Genomic DNA, 19,301 nt, shown 5'->3' with positions numbered 1-19,301 from the left:
TCGACCTACATAGCATAGATAAGGTGTCAGTGGTTCAGTAGGTAGTAAAATTCCGAGCTTGATGGGTAAAAGGAAGGATTTATCGGACTTCGATAAAGGACAGATTGTGGATGCTCGACGAGCTGGTGCCTAGCCGACAACTCGTACAGGCGTAGCACTGTTAAAGAGTTGACTACACAATACAACATGGGCGAACCCGAAACAATATCTGGCATGACAATGCATCGCACGCTCGTTGGTATGGGTTATACCAGCAGACGACCCTTCGGGCATCCTCTCCTAACCAAAGTTCATCGGCGTAAAAGACTCGCCTGGTACAAAGAGCATGCAAGTTGGACGTTAGAAGACTGGAAGAAGGTGTGCTGGTCGGATTAGTCTCGTTATTTACTCCACACCGTGGATGGTTGTGTGCGGATTTGGGGTCAACAACACGAGGATCATTATCCATCATGCATGGTATCAAAAGTGCAGGTTGGTTGAGGCAGTTGGGTGTGGGGCATGTTTCACTGGGAGGCACGTTGACCCCTGGTGCATGTGGAACAATGTTTCAGTGGTCTCCGCTATCGTCAACTGCTTGCTGACTGTGTACACCCCGCTATGTTACACTTTTTCCCGAATGGCGATGGTGTTTTCAAGATGACAATGCGACTAGCCATCGGGCACTTGATATGAAGGAATGGTTTGAGGAACACAGTTTTGACTTCCGGCAAATAGATTGGCCTCCGAACTCCACCGATACCAATCCCATAGGGCACTTCTGGGAGATTATGGAAAGGCGTATCAGGCGTTTGGATGCACCAATCACGTCCATACCTGCATTGCGACCGCATTACACACAGCTTGGTTGGCCATATCTCCTGAACGCTTCCGACTTCTTGTTGAATCAATTCCACGTCGAATAGTTGTTGTACTGAGGACAAAAGGAAGACCTACGAAGTATAAGGTAAGTGGTCATAATTCAGTGATCATTCAGTGTATATGCAATCTAGCAAAATAGCTTCGATCAATGTTTAACATCAACATTAAATCACACAGCTACGAAACCTTGTATTTAGTAAGACGCTTTTGGAAAGACGTTTCCATTTTGATCTTTAATTATTGCTGATGAGTTCCATTCATTTTTTTATATTTCTCTGATTAAAAAAGTCATTCTTTTGCCTTCTGCAGGTAGATTTCTGTACTTAGACACCTCAGTTCTCCGAGGTGGTGTAAATGCTGCTGTACAGAGTCCAGCGTACGATACACAGTGGAAAAGAACTGGTTGTCTGGAATTCGACCTTTATCACGATGACCTTTCTGTAGGTTTACAGGTTTTTAATGGATTTACTGGAACAGGCTATTATGTATCTCGTAAAGCTTCCAATACTTGGCAAAGGGTTTCTTTAAATGTCGATTTGGTTGGTGAAAGAAGTCAGGTACGTATCCTTATATCCATAACAGCAGAAGTCATTATAATTTCAATATAATAATATAAGACATAAATATCTCTTCAAAAATATTTGGATATCAGCGTGAAAAAAAAAAAAGATTGAAGTAACACGCAGTGGCCGATATTGACGTTGAAAATTTTCATTGGAACTCCTTACTGAAGATACTTTTAAAAACTTCATAATTGAGTGATCACTCAGATCACTGAATTTATGATTTCATCGCTATCCAGGATGTCCGAATATTTTTGGAAATTGGTTTCTGCAGTATGTTTGGATATTATTATTATTAGTTAAAATAGTCTGCCGATATTTAATATATATTTATGTTTTTTTTTCAGATTGTCTTTTTGGCTTATACACAATTTCAAGTGAGCAAAACGATCGCCATCGATAATTTCAGGCTGAGTGGATTCCGGTGCTGAACCCTGATTTTGTAAAGTTTTGAATCCAACGTTTCTCGAAATAAATGTCGCAGTTTCTTCTTATTTTCAGAAATTAAGTTTTGTACGAATAAAATTGAAGCTTGTCAAATATTGAAAGAATTGTCATCTCAGTTCGGAGTTGAACCGTTCAAAAGATGAGTGTCATGTTTTAAAATTACTCCTTTTATTGAATGGAATTATTAGAATTCTATTCCCATTCCCACAAGAAACATTACCGTGGTTGACCGGTCCAGACTCAGTGAAAACCGTACTTCTGTTATTTCTTAAGATTTTATATATGTATCCCTTGGTTCTTCTCTCACCCACAAGGGAGGTACAAGGTCATCATTCACTTGATCCGTCTCCAGAAGCTTCATATCATTCTCAGGTGCGATCTCTTGACCTGATTACAATGCGCCTAAAGCGGTGTAACCGATTCTTTTATAGAGAAGTAATGACGTCCTTCTACCTTCTGACAAATCCCTATAAATCGTGGATGGGACATCATCTTTCTTATCACTGAAGTCTGATTCACTGTCCTTAAAGTTATAGAATCTTCATAGATCCCTTCTTCCATGTCCTTTATACTACGTCTCGAAATCAGCTTTCTCCATTTTACTCTGTCACTGGCTTTGTTACAATTTCTCTTATAATAATAATAATAATAATAATAACAACAGCGTCCACAACAAACATGAGACAAAAATCAGAGATGGAAGAGTATTTGGACACACTGAAGCAGAACCTCCTCGCACTCAGCAAGAGACTACGCCCAGAGGAAAATAAACAAACGAATCTACGATGAGGACCAAAGAGGCTTCTACAGGAGTCTCAGAGAAAACGAAAAAGAAGGGAACAGACCACCCGAGGAGAAGACGATTGAATTTGAGGAGTTCTGGGGCAACATATGGAGCAGGGAAGTAAGACAGAACAGCCGAGCCCCCTGGATAGAACTAGAACGCAAGAATACCAAGGACGTTCAAGAAATGAGAGAGTGGAAGATTCGGGAAGAAGTAAAACAGACGATCAAGAACTCTCAAAACTGGCGAACTCTAGGAATATACAACGACCAAAACTACAGGTACAAGAAGCTCACTTGCACAGATACGAGATTGTCTCTGGGTGCCTTATCATTCAGGTGAATGATAAGGCACCCAGAGACAATCCCGAAGTTTATCACTCAAAGAATCACATATCTGAAGCCTAAAGACGAAGATACAAGAAACCCGGCGAAATACGGGCCAATCACCTGTCTCCCAACAATGAACAAGATCCTGACCAGCTGCATAATTTTTAGAATTTTTCTCAGCCTGTCTGTGCTTGTTAACAGGAGAGACTGCTTCTACATGGATGGGATACACTTAAATAGAAAGGGTGCAAGAATGTTTGCTGATGCTATCGAGGCAGTGTTAGGTGGGTCGGAAAACTGCTATCTTGGGGGGAATACAAGGACTAATAGATTAACAATAGCCACTGGCAGAGGTGAAAGTGATTCTTGCACTGCTTCTATTGAAATGCAATTGAGCAGCAGCCTGGAAAGCAAGGCAATGGGAATTTCCAGGACTGCTGGGAGTCATAGTGGAACAAGTAAATACATGGGCTGTGTTAGGGTAGCTAAGAAAAAGAACAGGTGCATGTATACTTGCATGTACACCAATGCTAGGAGTTTAGTAAATAAATTTGATGAATTTGAGGTATTGCTCAAAACATCAAAGGCAGATATTGTTGGGATATCAGAGACGTGGTGTCACACAGATATAAGGGATGCAGAACTGCAATTTGGGGAGTACAACGTCTACAGAAAGGATAGACAGGATAGGAAGGGGGGAGGGGTTATGCTATTAGTTAAGAAACACTTAAAAACCAAGGAAGTGAAGCCAGTCGACATCGCTGGACAGTGCAGTGTTGAGTCAGTTTGGTGTGACATAAGCATTGGGAGATCAAAATTGAGAGTAGGAGTGCGTTATAGGCCTAATAACTCTGATGAGTATAATAAAAAACTATACAGGGAAACAGAGTGGGCCAGTAAATCAATGGGAGATTTTAATGTTTGCACAGACGTTGGTAATCCCTAACTCCTTCCCGACTATAGAGATTAAGATCCAAGACACCTCCTCTAACCTGTGAATGTGCAATTCTAACTTTTATTCTTGTGTTGAGAACCCAAAACAACTTAAGTTAATGCTGGTAATTTCCACTTGAATATCACATCTTGTGTTAATCAGCTAAAACCACAAAATTAGAGAGAGAGAACCTGATGGTTCGAACTGTCCACTTATGATTTTCATCGTAATGCGATTTCATAATGTCACAAAGTATTTCTTTCATAGTAAGAAGAACCACATTTTGTTCTTTTTCTGATTTCAATGGTGTGGATTGAGCTTGAAATTAAACGTGAGCAGGAAGCATACAAACTTTGCACACAGGAACAGTCGACATAATGTAAGTTCACATTGTCACAGTGTTTTCTGAAAATTTAAAATTCCTAAACTTTGACAAAATCAGACTAAGTTTACTTTGTGAATCTCTCTTTAAACACTTAAGTTTATCTTCTTTAGCAGTTAATTTGTAAAGTTTTATTCTGTCAACGCTTCTTATCCTTAAAAGTAAAAAAGAACAACACAGATACATAAAATTTACAAATGCATAGTTTTACCGACTACCTATATACCCTTTAAATGGAATTAAATTCGTTGTGTGAACACGAGCGCGCCGATTGGCCAGTTTCAATATACTGCGTGAGTGTTGTGTGTTTAGAATTAAGCTACAGACAGTAAGTGTTGGTTTAAAACGAAAATGTCAATTTTAATTCAGATTACAGAAGCGAAAATACGTTATTACGTATAATTTTATTCGGCATACATGGGAACATGTAATTTCTTTTATTCAGTTAATATCAGAAAAGTGTATTTTTCCCTTATAGACTGCATTTTTGATCTATCGTAAAATCGTATTCACATGTCTTAAAGATAAAAACAGGTACTTTCGTTCTCTTCAAACTGACTGGAAACGAGGTTCAAACACATCGGTATCTTCAAAGCTATAGCGGATATCAGTCAAACTGGTTGAACGACGTGTACAGGGGTGTTTTCGTTAGTAATATTCAAGTGAACGCAGTGGGAATTAAAAAAGAAACTGGCATCCTTTCTGTCGGTTGAAGTTGTATATGGTTTGTGCTTTCATACAGCTAAGTGGAAAAATGAATTTTCTTGTTTGCTTCACAATGTGTACCTTGTGATACAGTTGACATGGAGATGATTATATTTCCAGTGAATAATACGAAAATCTTGAAATGTATGCGAATTATCGTTTTGTGTGTTCGTGCTTTGCGAAGCAACTGCACAATTCTGCTTCCACAGTGGAGCAGTCCTGGTGAGTTTTTGATTCAGTTTGACTGCGCGATTCCAAAACAAAAGTTTTAGTAACTATACCCTTATTAAGTCGTTAAATAGTTTTTTGGCTGTTGTGAATGCTACCAGCGCCTATGTTTACTAAGAGTAAGCTTAAGTAGATTTTAAATTCAATTTTAAACTTCTAACTTTAGGAATTTTTACCATTAAGTTGCAGATACAGTGGAATCATACATGAAAATGTTTTCAGTCACACACACACGTTGGTAATTTTCACTTAAACTTATTTAAACAAACATATTTGATGTCGCTAAATATACACTTTTATTGTAGTTGTGATAGCTAAACGTTGAACTTAAGTTGCTAATTTTCTCATTAACATCTTGCGCTAACAACTAAAATGCAAAATTACAATCTTAAGGAAAAACAAACTGCAGTCACTGAGAAATACTTTTGCGAAAAATGAACACAAATGGACGTGGGAAAAAACAAAATATCAGAAGATATTTTCAACCAATCAGAAGTCGTTTGCAGATACAGTTGAATCAGCAATTAAAACGTTTTAGACACACACACACACACACACACACACACTCTTCTCCTACTTTTAAAACTAAAAAAATATAATAAAATGAATGGAACGATTAAACGCCACTTCGGAAAACAAATGACAACTGAAACAAAATCACGACTGCACAACATCACTTCAAAACCAGCCCTCTTCTACAGCTGTGAGACTTGGGTCATAAATAAGAAAGATGCGCACAAACTAGAAGCAGCACAAATGAGATTTTTAAGACCATTATTAGGCTTTACAAGACTAGACTACCAAAGAAATTTAGATATCCGCGAGAAATTAAAAGTAGATAATGACATAAAACGTTATCAGGAAGAATGGATCAGCCACATAGAAAGAATGAACCCAGACCGGATCCCAAAATTAGTCTTTAACTACAAATCTACAGGCAAGAGAGATGTTGGTCGACCAAGACAACGATGGCGAGATCAAGACCACCTCCAAGAGCTACAACGGAACAAGTCTTAAAAGACCTAAGCCGGACCAAGTTCATGATGATGAAGAACATTTCCACTCAGCAATGAGAATAAGACAAAAATCTTGGAATGTTCTTTCCAACTCAGTTAGAATCAATAGGTACTGATTCGATTCTTACAACTCGTTTTGGCAGTAGTTTTCGAACCCAGGCAAAAGTGTATCTCCGGGCAGATTGATTTATTTATGTTCTGCTGTTAATATGTAGGTAAACTCATTTACATTCAATCAACTGAAAAAGGACTAAAATCGTAGAGAGAATAATAGCTTTTTAAGAGTTTAATTTTTAATCTTACCTTGGAATAGATTTCACACATCAAGTATATACAGAGGTTACAAAAAAAACAAAAAAAAAAGAACAGTGAAAAACAAAGGTGTATTAGTGGAAACAGACAATTCTGGTGATCTAAATAGGATTATAGGATCTGAGGTTTTTGGTAATAAAAGGTATCAAATATGATAGACTTAAAATGAATGATCCTTCAATTTTGATTTATGATGTGATGAAGGATATGACAAAAGATGAAATAGCTGATTTCTACTCTTAAAAACTTAAAAGATTATGGTCTTGAATTTCAAGATGCCAAAGAGGGGGATTATGTTTAGATTTAATACGGGATCAAAAATAAAGTTGACTAATTGGATTATTGGGGTGGCCTCTAGGCTTTTAAAGTATCTATTTCAAAAAGACAGAATTTATTTCATTTAAGACTAGGAGGGAAAGATTTGGATAATGAGTTAAGGTCTAACGAGCAACTTAGATTTTTGTATAAAAACATTAATTGGAAAAAGTTCAGGCCTTCCATTGAACTAGACTTTGGGAATAATAAGTATTTGACACTAAACACTTTGAATGCAACAGAGTATGCTCCAATTGTGCAGAATGCACTTTACTTTTTGCGAACAAGAGAAGGAAATTGCTTTAAAAAAATGCACCTTGGTGATCAAATGACCTTAGTAAATTACGTAGAGAAGTATTTCACTTAAGAAAACAATACCAAGGGCATAGATCTTGGAATGCAGCTGAAGCCAGTTATTTTAAAGGATTGTTTAGGAATAAAAGAAAGAAATATCACAAGGCCATATATGAACATAAAGGGGCTTAGAGGGGAACAGGTATCCTGTGTGTTATCAGACACTCAGCCTAAAACACTGATGGATCCAATATCTCTCTATTACAGAAGATTTAGGAGAAGTCTGGTTGGCCTGTCTTCCTAAAATCCACTCATGCACGCCTTCTCGATGGTAAGCCCTGTTATATCACTCAGGTGGCAACGAACATGTAGAGTGGTTCTCTTCAAGACGCCTGGTCAGCGTGAAGAGGAAAAGACCAAACCCTCCAGCATATGACAGCACGACAAAACAAATGACCCTCAGTCCCCAGCAGCTTTCACTCTCCCTCTTACGGCAGCGAGAGGATCAGAGTGGAAGCAGAGGGTGCTAAGAATCTCTGGGTACGACCAGGCTGCCATGCACGGAAACTGAACTTGGCCTGTTATAACGTACGATCACGCATCGGTGAAGACAGGATATTAGAGCTGGAAAAGGAATTAGAAAATGTGAATTGGAATATCATCGGTTTGGCTGAAACAAGAAGAAGAAGAAATGAATCACTTATAAGTTTATCAAGTGGAAATCTGCTGTACACCAATGGAAACAGTGAAAGGAGTGAAGGTGGAGTTGGGTTTCTGGTCCATAAAGATTATAATGATTTATGCACCAACATCGAGCCATGATGATGAAGAGGTTGAAGAAATGTACACCGAAATTGAGAGTCTTCTAGATGAGCAGAAAACCCACTACACTATTATTATGGGGGACTTCAATGCTAAGGTTGGAAAAAGACAAAACAGCGCAGAAAGGGGAACTATAGGAAATTTTGGAATTGGTGAAAGAAATGAAAGAGGTGAAAGACTTGTGGAATTTTCAGAATCTCAAGGACTGTCAGTAATGAACACTTTTTTCAAGAAAAGGGTGAACAGAAAGTGGACATGGAAGAGTCCAAATGGATTAACAACTAATGAAATCGACTTCATCCTCACTAACAGAAGATATATTGTGAATGATGTTACCGTCCTGAATAAGGTAAATGTTGGAAGTGATCACAGAATGGTAAGATGTACACTTGATATAGATGTAGGAAAGGAAAGGAAAAAACTGACTCGAGTAAATAATACAAAGGTCTTTGAGATAACAGAGGAGGAGAAAAAGCAGTATGTACTGGAACTTAAGAACAAGTTTGAGCTTCTGCAGACTGCTCAGAACCAAGATATCGACGAGGAATATTACAAATTTTTGAAAGTGATAAAGCCCAAGAAACCTATAGGGAAAAAGAAATCCAAAGAAGAAAAAATTAGTCAAGAAACACTTGTCATGATGAACCGAAGACGACAAATGAAGAGCAAGAAAAACACTGACAGGGAGAAAATTGAGTATACTGAGTTATGCAAAGCCATTAGAAAGAGACTCAGAGAGGACATAAGAAGATTTAACACAAGAAAAATAGAACAAGCATTAAGGGAAAACAAAGGATTTAAATCAGCAGCCATGAGCAGTAATACAGAAAGACAAATGATACTGAAACTGAAGAATAGCGACGGTGTACTTATAAACAGCAGGGAAGGCATAATTCAAATAGCGGAAGACTACTATAGAGAATTATACAAGGAGCGAGAGAATAATGCCAGTAGTGGGGAAGTTGGATTGTAAATTAGCAACGCATACAACATACCCGATATTCTTCCTGATGAGGTAGAACATGCGTTGAAGAAAATGAAGAATCAGAAAGCCCCGGGGGAAGATGAAGTTACTGTAGAGTTGTTAAAATTGGGAGGAAGAGACATAACACAAAAACTGGCAAGGCTCTTCACAAAGTGCATTAGAAAAGGTGTGACGCCTAATCAGTGGAATAATGCAATCATAGTTTTGCTGCATAAGAAAGGAGATAAATCAGAAATTGGAAATTGTAGACCAATTAGCTTGTTATCCCACATCTACAAGTTGTTCCCAAGGGTCATTACTAACAGATTAGAAAGAATACTTGATGAGAATCAACCGAAAGAGCAAGCTGGCTTTAGGAGAGGATTCTCAACTATGGATCACCTTCACGTAATATCACATTTGGCATTTGTGGCATTTGTGGATTATGAAAAGGCATTTGACTCCATACAGCATAAAGCAATGTTTCGGGCACTGGAAAGACAAGGCATTGATACCCCATATATTATGATTTTGAAGAAAATATACGAGAGTGCTACCTCCTTTATTAGACCAGACAAAGACAGTAGGAAATTTAAAATTAAGAAAGGAGTTCGACAAGGAGACACAATATCTCCGAAGCTGTTTACTGCTGCCCTTGAGGAAGCCTTCAGAAGATTAGACTGGTCGCAGAAAGGAGTCAATGTGAATGGAGTAGCTAAACCATTTATGATTTGCAGATGACATTGTGGTCATAAGCCACGATCTCAAAGAATTAGAAGAAAATCTTAATCAGTTTTGCACAGTTAGTAAGGATTTTGGACTAAAGATGAATATGGCTAAAACAAAAGTAATGATAAACAAGTATGCCACAGAAAGGGAAATAATGATTGAAGGAGCAGTAATTGAAAAGGTGGAGTCATATACTTATCTGGGACAAGTTATTAGCTGTAATAATGATAAATGGCTGGAAGTCAAGAGAAGAATAAATTTTGGATGGATAGCATTCAGGAAATATAGTCACATACTGAAGAGCAATATCCCACTTTGTCTGAAACGTAAAATAATGAACCAATATATACTCCCCCACCATGACTTATGGAAGTGAAACTTGGGCACTCACCAAAAGAATGGAAGAGAAGCTGAGAACTACACAGCGAAGAATGGAACGAATCATATTGGGAATCAGACTGTTAGATAAGAAGAGAAACACATGGATTAGGCAGCAAATTCAAGTAAAGGACATTCTTATCAAAACTAAAGAACTAAAATGGTCTTGGGCAGGACACATAGCTCGAAGACATGATGACAGATGGACTAAAAAATAACAGAATGGTACCCAAGAGGAGCTAGAAGAAATCCTGGAAGACAAAGGCGGAGATGGATAGATGAAATTCATGAGTTTGTGGGTAGTAAATGGATGGCCAGTGCTCAAAACAGAAGGAACTAGAAAGTTGCTGGAGAGGCCTTCATCCTGTAGTGGATTGAAAATGGCTGATGATGATGAACATAAAGTAAGAGCTTGGAGGTCATTGGTATCTACAGTTGGAAATAGCGACCCATGGGGACTTTTATATAGATTGTTAATGAACAAAATAACAACACGGGAGGAGTTCCATACAATTATAACTGATTATAGTGAAACAATGGATTGGCAATCAACAGTACAAGCTGTGATTGCACAGCTGGGTCCTGAAGATAATGTGTTGGATGAGAATGAAGAATAAATTACAGAACCTGTAATGCTGGAGATTTTACAGATGATAATGATTCATTGTTTGCTGAATTAAGTTCAGTATTAAAATAATTAAGTATTAAAAAAACGCCTGGGCTGGATTTTTTTTTTTTTTTTTTTTATGAAAGCCCCAAACACGTAAGGTATCAGAACCTATAATACTTAGTACCGTGCATGGGTTGAAGGAGAAGTATGGGGGGGGGGATGCCGGAAACTTTGCTCTAGAGACTAAACATGGGTTTCACCACTTCAAGCCTCCAATAAGCAAAGTGGTGGTATTTCACCGGTTGATGAAAGTCATCTACCACCTTAGTAGAGAATAGTGCAATAATTAAATTTGTAGATTGTTACCCAAGTGTAGCTTTAAATATGTATTATAAATGTTTATTGGAATGTATTTTTCCTGATTTTTGGAAGAATGCACTCGTGAAATTGATAAGGAAACCCGCTAATGAAATTACTAATCCAAAGACCTCCAGGCCAATATCATTATTACCTAATCTTTGTAAACTGTATGAGAGATTGTTGTTTTGGCGATTACAGCAGTTACTGATAAATAGGAAAATTACATCAATTTGGTTTCAAGAAAAATGTCTCAACTGAAGATGAAATTAATGCACTGTTAAATCATGTACATAATTCAAGATTTCATTATGAATTAGCTCTATTTATAGTTTTTGAGGGGGCATTTGATGCCGTTTGGCATCAAAGTATTTTACATGAGTTAAGGAAAGTTAATCGAAGCATATACAATTTAATAACAGGGTTAATTGAGGAATGTCCACAGGGGTCCGTTTTAGGACTTCTGTTTTGGAATTTAGTTATAAATCAATGGTTATCAAGGCCATTTCATTATGTGGAGAGTTGCTTGAAGATAGCTTTTGCTGATAATTTGGTGATTTCCATATCTGGGCAGTAAAGAAGAATGTTAGAAGACAAAGTGGGGAAGATTATACACGAATTATGTAAGTGGACAACAACTAACAAGTTAAAGATTTCTGCAAACAAAATGGTGACAATGTTATTAACGGTCAACCTTGATTATAATCGGCTACCAACAGTAAAAATAAATAATAAGCAAATTCTACTGGTTCCTCAGACTACGTATCTGGGGGTTATACGGGATCACTTTTTTGCCACACGTATTTATTTATTTTTTTTTTAAACCTCAAACACGACAGGTATTAGAACGTATAATACACTAGTGTGCAAAACTTAAGGACCAACCCCATTTCTAGAGGTTACAATCAAAAAATCTTTAAGGTACTCTTTACTGATGAGAGTAGATTCAGCCTCTGCAGCGATTCTGGAGGTCAGCTAATCTGGCGAGAAGTTGGCACACGGTAACACCCCGCAAACATCACTGAAAGGGATCGATACGGCGATCGGGGTGTTCTCGTCTGGGGAGGCGTTATCTTGGACAGACGTGCACAACTCCAGATACTGGAAGGCAGTACTGTAACCTGTGCACGCTATACTGTACTGTGTAAAGTGTGTTTAGGGTCTAACGGCACCAGGGGTTACCCCCATCTCCGTGTAGTCTACATTGTCGCGTGTTACAGAACACTGTAAAGGCCAGAGATTTAAAAGTGTATGGATATTGTTGGATGTAGTGTCGTGTACCGTTGTTCATCTGGCTATTTAGCCGCTGGACCCCTACTGAGGCCCAACGTTGCCCACACTTAGCCCCGTGGAGGCAAGCCAGGTACACCAGTATTTTTAAATAAGTACTCTGGCAGGTCCTGCCACCTAATTTCCTGGGATTTCAGTGGCTAGGACCAAAAAAAAAAAAAAAAAATGGGGGGTGCGCTAGAGGTTGGGTCAGGCCAAGGAGTTTTAAGTTATACAGTGTGGAATTAAGAATTTTGGGTGTAGGGCTAGGATAATTTTGACATGGGATGAACGCTAGTTGGAAAGCGAGAGGGGGAGGGGAGACTAAAGGCTGGGGGGTGAGAGACAGAAGTATAGGGTCGATAGAGTAGATGACCCCAAAATCAGTGAGGCAGACCCATGCCACACCAGAAGGACTGTACTGAGGTAATCCTTCCCCATGTGCGTCTGATCCGAGGTAACATTGGCCCCGAGTTCGGGTTTATGGATGATAAGGCCACACCCCATCGCACCTGCAGCTGTGATATGCTTTTGGAAAGTGAGGACATTGTTCGCACTTCTACCGGAGAGTGCGGGATTTTTGTGCGGCTAGCACAGACAGATTAATGGATCCGTGCCCAGGGTCGGGCGCCGGGTTGTGGATACCAGGGTGTTGGTTGCTCGCTATCTATTTACAACGAAACAATAAAGAACAGTGACAACAGGTGGATCAGGACATATGTCTAGGGGCCACCGGCGACCATAAATACATACTGTATTCAATTGCAGCTGCCCGGATTTCATGTGTTGCTACGAGATCTTTGCCAGTTAATTTGTAAACTCTTTATCTCCGCGGGAGAAGTATTCAAACAGATAACTGCAGCATTTTGGGTTGTATTATTCATTTACGGTTTTTCTTTTGGCCAACTCCAGCTCTGAGGTATTCCGGGCACTTGCTGTCCCGCACTGAGTGCTTACTATCTTTATTCTTACGCTTACAGTTTACGCACTGTGGAGGATTTTCTTTGTGCGTAAGTAAGGCATCGGAAACATTTATTTACCACGGTAAATTTACAAAACGATGAGAGGTGAATCCAAGGTATATTCGGTCTGATTGGCTTATGCATCTTAAAATACGAGGATTGAACCAAATCACCCAGTTGGTATCATGTGTCCCAGTTCCAGAGTTAAACCGGAAAGTTGTCGCCCGAGAAACCTCCACTTGATAGGCCTCAAAGTCCTTGAGGCTTTTAACATGGAGATCTTCGAGAATATCTTCTTTAGTATAATCTTTGGGGAATCCATATACCAACACTGTAGAGGTTGTCAATTTCGGTTTTTTCAATAGTAAGACCAGCTTCAACCAGAGACGGAGCCATGCTAATTTTAGAAGCATCTGTAGAGTTGGTAGCCTTCACCAGAACTCCTTTATTCCGTAATAATCGAATGTTTTTAATTTTCACTTCTCTGAAGTCTTTTTGAATGTATCTGTAATTCTATTTCTTGTATCCTGACGAGAGGCAATGAATAGAGGTTTAAGTATAAGAATGTCACTTGGGTCCCCCAAACCTAGCAAGGAAGTCAAAGGACCTTTAGGACTATAATGTTCCTCACCACACCTGGTTGAGGCTTTTATCCTTGTCTTACTTGCTGTTTAGGAACATCATCCTTAACTATATCTGCAAAAGTCTTTTGCACTGAGCACTGTCCCTTCAAATACATGTCAAAAAGCTCTTCTCTTATTTGGAGCTCAGCTGATTTTGCTTTGGGCCTTGCATTATCAATCAGGGCTGTTGTCACCGCCCCGAGATCCATCCAAAGGCTATTAATGCGGTTAGACGCCAGCTTTGTAACTGCTGGAATCTGCAACCATGTAGTCTTCCAAACCTTTTTAATTTTAAGAACTGTTGCATGAACCGTTAACATATCTAATGATTTTCCCAAGTCAATACCTTTTGTGCATGACAAGTTGTGTACAGTTTCGGACTCTGCCAAACCTGTTTCTTCTTCTTCTTCATGATTTACACTATTTACATTACTGCCCACTGCCACTGAGGATGTAGATCGTGTTTCATCCGAAGCAAGATCTTGATCACACCTTGTGACAACGATCTTGGGTTTCTTTTTTCCCCACAATTTACTCATGTCTGTTCCTGATGTGCCGGGATTACCAACGAAATCTTGTTTCGTTTCTATCTTCAACTGTTTCCATGCTACCTTGTGTGCAGAATGAAGTAAAAAATATAATACAAACATTTAATAAAATTCAATAATCCTGGTGACACCAATCTTCACCTGAAAAAGAATCTTCTTTATTTATTAATGATATTTTCCTTTGCTTCTGTCTTCTCGCTTTTTTAATTCCAGTAATGTTTAATATACCACTTACCTACTTGGAAGTACCTAGACACTCTATGAAGTTTTTGTCTATGGCCGAGTTAACCAGTATGGGGACTTGTATGTCAATAATAGAAAAATTAAAAATTGAGTTTTTGTATCTCCCCTGAAAACCACCAGGGAAAGCCACAAAAAATATGAAAGTTAGGTAATCCTTATTGCTGTTCTTCACCTTCTAAATATCAAATCCTTAGGACCATTAGGAGAGAAATTATACACTCTCCAACCCAGGCCCAAAAGAAACCCAAAAATCAAAATTTCTATATTCAGTCATATTTACTACATACAATGATTTCCACTTGGAAAATTGACCCCATAGAGGGGACTGGAATAACCCGATGTTTATATTCAAAGTTTTTAAGTCCAAAAAGCCAGTAGCACAGGTGACTGAAGGAAGAGGGTTGCGATTAATGGCTTTTCTTCAGATTGATGCAACTTCAGGAGTGGAGTTCCATAAGGATCATTTGTCGGACCGCTGTTCTTTCTGATTTTCATAAACGACATCGAAGAAAGGAGAAGCGGGGTGATGTCAAAATTTGCAGACTACGTAAAGTCTAGGAAAGTCATTGAAGACCAGTGCCAAGAAGCGCTCAATCAGGATCACTTGAACAGGCTTCAAGAAAGGGCCAGGAAAGTGGAAGCTATGTTTTAATGGAAAAATGCAAGGTGTTTTACTTGGGGAACAGCAACCAGAAAATAAATTATACGCTTGGTGGGGTTGAATTAAAAACAGTAATGGAAGAGAGTGGGATCTCGGCGTTAGGATAGAGGCAGATAAGAAGTTTTCTGAACAGCGTAAACAGGCAGTCAGGAAAGCCCACGGTGTCCTATTGATGGTTTATCGAACTATTGATAGTTTATCCTTTAGAAATGGAGTAGTCTTATCTCACTGCACAAAGCAATTGTAATACCGCATTTGAAATACTGTTCAAGTATGGAGACCTCACTGACAACAGACGTAATACATAAGAAGCTAGCAAGAAATACCAGTTGATCAAAGAAATTGTACAGTATTACAAGTAGCCTCTGGCCGTACTAGAGACCTCTATCACAGAATAGGACAAGACAGTCACTAACAGGACTGTGTCCATTAATGGAGAAGATGATCCTCACAACAGACCAGATAATTTTCATCGACACTGCACGACAAATCGACAAAGCGGGGCCGAACACCAGCAACCTTCAGAAAACACAAGGAAAAGATCAGGGCGTATTCAAACCTAAGACAGGAAGTCAAAAAGGTGCGGCATAGCAACAAGAAATGGCCATCCCGATCATCGTGTCAATTAACTCTTTGGAATGGTTCCAAAGAAATTCCATAAGAACCTAGCAACAACGGGCCTTCCAGAGAATACTTTCATGGAATTCCTGAAAGCCGCAATCTTAAACATCTGTAGCATAGACAAAGGGTTCCTCGACCAGCAATAACAATAAAAATAACGGGACACGACCAATCAGCCGATGCACTTGGTACCAGTATAAGTCAAGGGGCGGAAAAATGCCCATAAAAGGAGAAAACGTTTCTAATAATAATAATAGGCAGAAAAAGAAGAATACGAATAATGAGCCAGAGTGACAGATGATACATGTCGACGATGCCAACTGGGTCACAGTAACGATCCAACACATCACCGCAGAATGCAGTTTGGTCACCCCAGACGGAGTACACTTGTAGACACAACCAGGTAGCCAGGATTATACATCAGAAGCCAGCAAGCAAATACCAGTTGCTCAAAGAAAGTGTACCATATTACAAGTACAAACGCCAAGTAAAATACCAGACACTCCAACCCACACGAAAATCCCAGACAACAGACTGGACATAACCTTAGTGGACAAGAAGGAAAAGGCAACCCATCTGATCGACACAGCAGTGCCTAACATTGCAATCTTCCAAAAAACCCACGAAGAAAAAAAATCAGGAAGCACACGAACCTCAGACAGGAGATCAAAGAGATGTGGCATATGCAACAAGTAACGACCATCACAATCATCGTGCCAACGACCGGTATGGTGTCAAAGACTACATAACAGCAATAGATCCCCAGAGAACACTCACAAGGAAGTCCAGAAATTCTCAATCCTGAACACCTGTAGGACAGTCAGAGAGGTCCTCGAACAACAGCAATACCAGACACCACCTCCCATCTCTCGTGCACTTGGTAGCAGTACCCGTCACAGGGTGGATACCCCATCATCAGGGAGAAAATAATATCATAACTACAACAATGATAATAATAATATATCGACATGTACGGGATCTTATGTAGGGCTACACCCGAACTTCAGTACAACCTCCACCTTGGTACAGTGTGATGAGTGAAGATTTCCGCAAAAAAACATAAAAACGTGGGTAATATTCTGTTTGTGCAGTGTACGTATGTTATTGTGTTGTTTAGTTGTTTCTGGCCACTTTCTCACTAGGAAGGCGATCGCCCGGAATGCAGCAAGTGCACATCAACACCACGAGGATGTGGACCACAACTAGGTATGTGCCTTAGCCTGCTTATGGGATGAACTGGATATGCTATTGAGGTGAGTGACGTCGAAGTGCAACCAACCTCTTTCCGGATACTTTTGGACATAACGTACAGGAGGGACTGACCCTGTAGGTTTATTGGTAATGGATTTATCGAAGTTTGTAGCTGGAACCGCCAACGTCAAACTAGCGTACTTGTGAACACCACATACAAATTGTTTCTTACAGCTCTGAAAGTCTCCTGTTCAAAACGAATAGTTCGAACTGTAAAGAAAGAAGTGATAAAAGATTAATCTTTGATACCGAACCTAATCTAGACCAGGTGTGATTTTCAGTGCAATAATAAGTTAAAAGTTGTATCGAAGGTCGAACTCCTACAGCAGCAAAGATATCTCTGCTAATCTGACCAAGATATAAACAACATACGTTCAGTTATTCTACATATTATCAGTTGAAAAAGAGACGCTACAGTCTGGAAAGCTTCTGCTATTGTATATTTTATTGTATTACATTAAACTGGGTTATCATTGTATATATTTTTCATAACATACGTTCAGTTTGTTGTCATCCATGGAAGAGTACAGTGACACCTTCGCCTGCCCAACTTGAACTGGGACGATGACCCTCACTGTCGTACATCGAAAATATCCTAATAGATAACTACAGATTAAAATGGGTTACAGCCCCTTTGAATATCTTAACAAAGTTGGAGAAGATTTTTGAATCATGGATTAAGTATATCGGAACTGTGATGATTACAGTATTACAGAAACATCACTTCTCACGAACTTATCAAGGTCCCACATTACAATTATCATTAGACGAGACAATGGCAGAAGAGACGGCAGGATCTTGGTTCAATACCACAAAGCCACTCAAGTAATTTTCCACTACCCTATAAGCTTCAATCATGGAAAACTTGGATTGTCTGTTATAAGCTTTGTTTCGAAATATCTCGCCATCTACTTCACGATAGGCAATCTGAACCTTCTTCCAAGAGACGTACATCAACTCTGTACCCAAAACTCAGTTCTGGAGACCTTCACGATGCCACCAGTAAATTTTCTAACTTTGGCAGTTACGTGATTAAGGTGTGAGAGAAAATTTAGGGTTCAGTCCACAATCACACCCAAATATTTGGTTTCCGTGACAATTGGGGGTCGAACATTGTAAACTTTGACGTGTGGTGGGCGTCGAATATTTAATTCGGAGCCAAAAACCATCATTTTAGTATTCAAGGAAGCACTGATCGATGGTTTGTTGTCTGGATTGCAACCGTAAAGACGTGCAAGATTGAAAAATGTTTAAGAACCTGCGATTTATACGAAATTAACTTATGCGCCTGTGTAGACACTGTTCTATCCTGAACAATATACATATACCACGCTGCAGCATTTCGGGTTTTACAGTAGGCAACTGCTTACGACACCGAATTTTGAAGGCGCCAAATAATTCGACATAAAACGATTTAGGAGCGAAATTCCTTTTCACGAACTGTGATTCTCATTTGGAACTAATTGCAGTAGTTCCAAAATCTTCTGACGCTATATTTAACAAATTGAATGAAGTTGATGAGCTCTTGCTGTCCAGTTCAATGGACGTGGTCTGCTTCGCAGAAACATGACTTAATCCCAGTGAAGAAACACTTTCCTCTACTTCGCCTGCAAGATATGAGATGGTGTGCACGTCTAGAGAAAACCGCAGGGGAGGAGGAATATCAATTTTGTTCAATGAGCAGGTATTTCTATCCTTCACTCAGTATCGAGCCAGTCCGATTCTTTCGAGGCAGTTCTACTCACACTAAAACCTAAAAACAACAACAGCCAGAACGTTTCTCTCGACATTGTCGCAGTGTATATCCCACCAGTTCCATATGCACAAGTAGTTGATGAACTCCTCAATTGGCTGATTAACCATCTCCATTCATCACTGAAGCACGTCGTGTGTGGAGATTTCAATCTCCCAAACACCCTGGGGAGCCTCAAAAGAAAACTGAGTCAGCATTTAGACATATTAGGCCTTAAACTGGTCAGCACACCACCCACAAGGGGTGAAAGCACATTGGACCTCGCATTCGCGTCAGCAAATTGTGTAGCTAATCAAAACGCGACAAGCAATAGTAGTCTGATCATGATCCCATCATTCTCTCT

The sequence above is a fragment of the Mastigoproctus giganteus genome, chromosome 4 (genome assembly GCF_048544385.1).
Source record: "Mastigoproctus giganteus isolate SK-2022 chromosome 4, ASM4854438v1, whole genome shotgun sequence".
Lineage (NCBI taxonomy): Eukaryota > Metazoa > Arthropoda > Arachnida > Uropygi > Thelyphonidae > Mastigoproctus > Mastigoproctus giganteus.
This window is presented reverse-complemented; position numbering follows the sequence as displayed.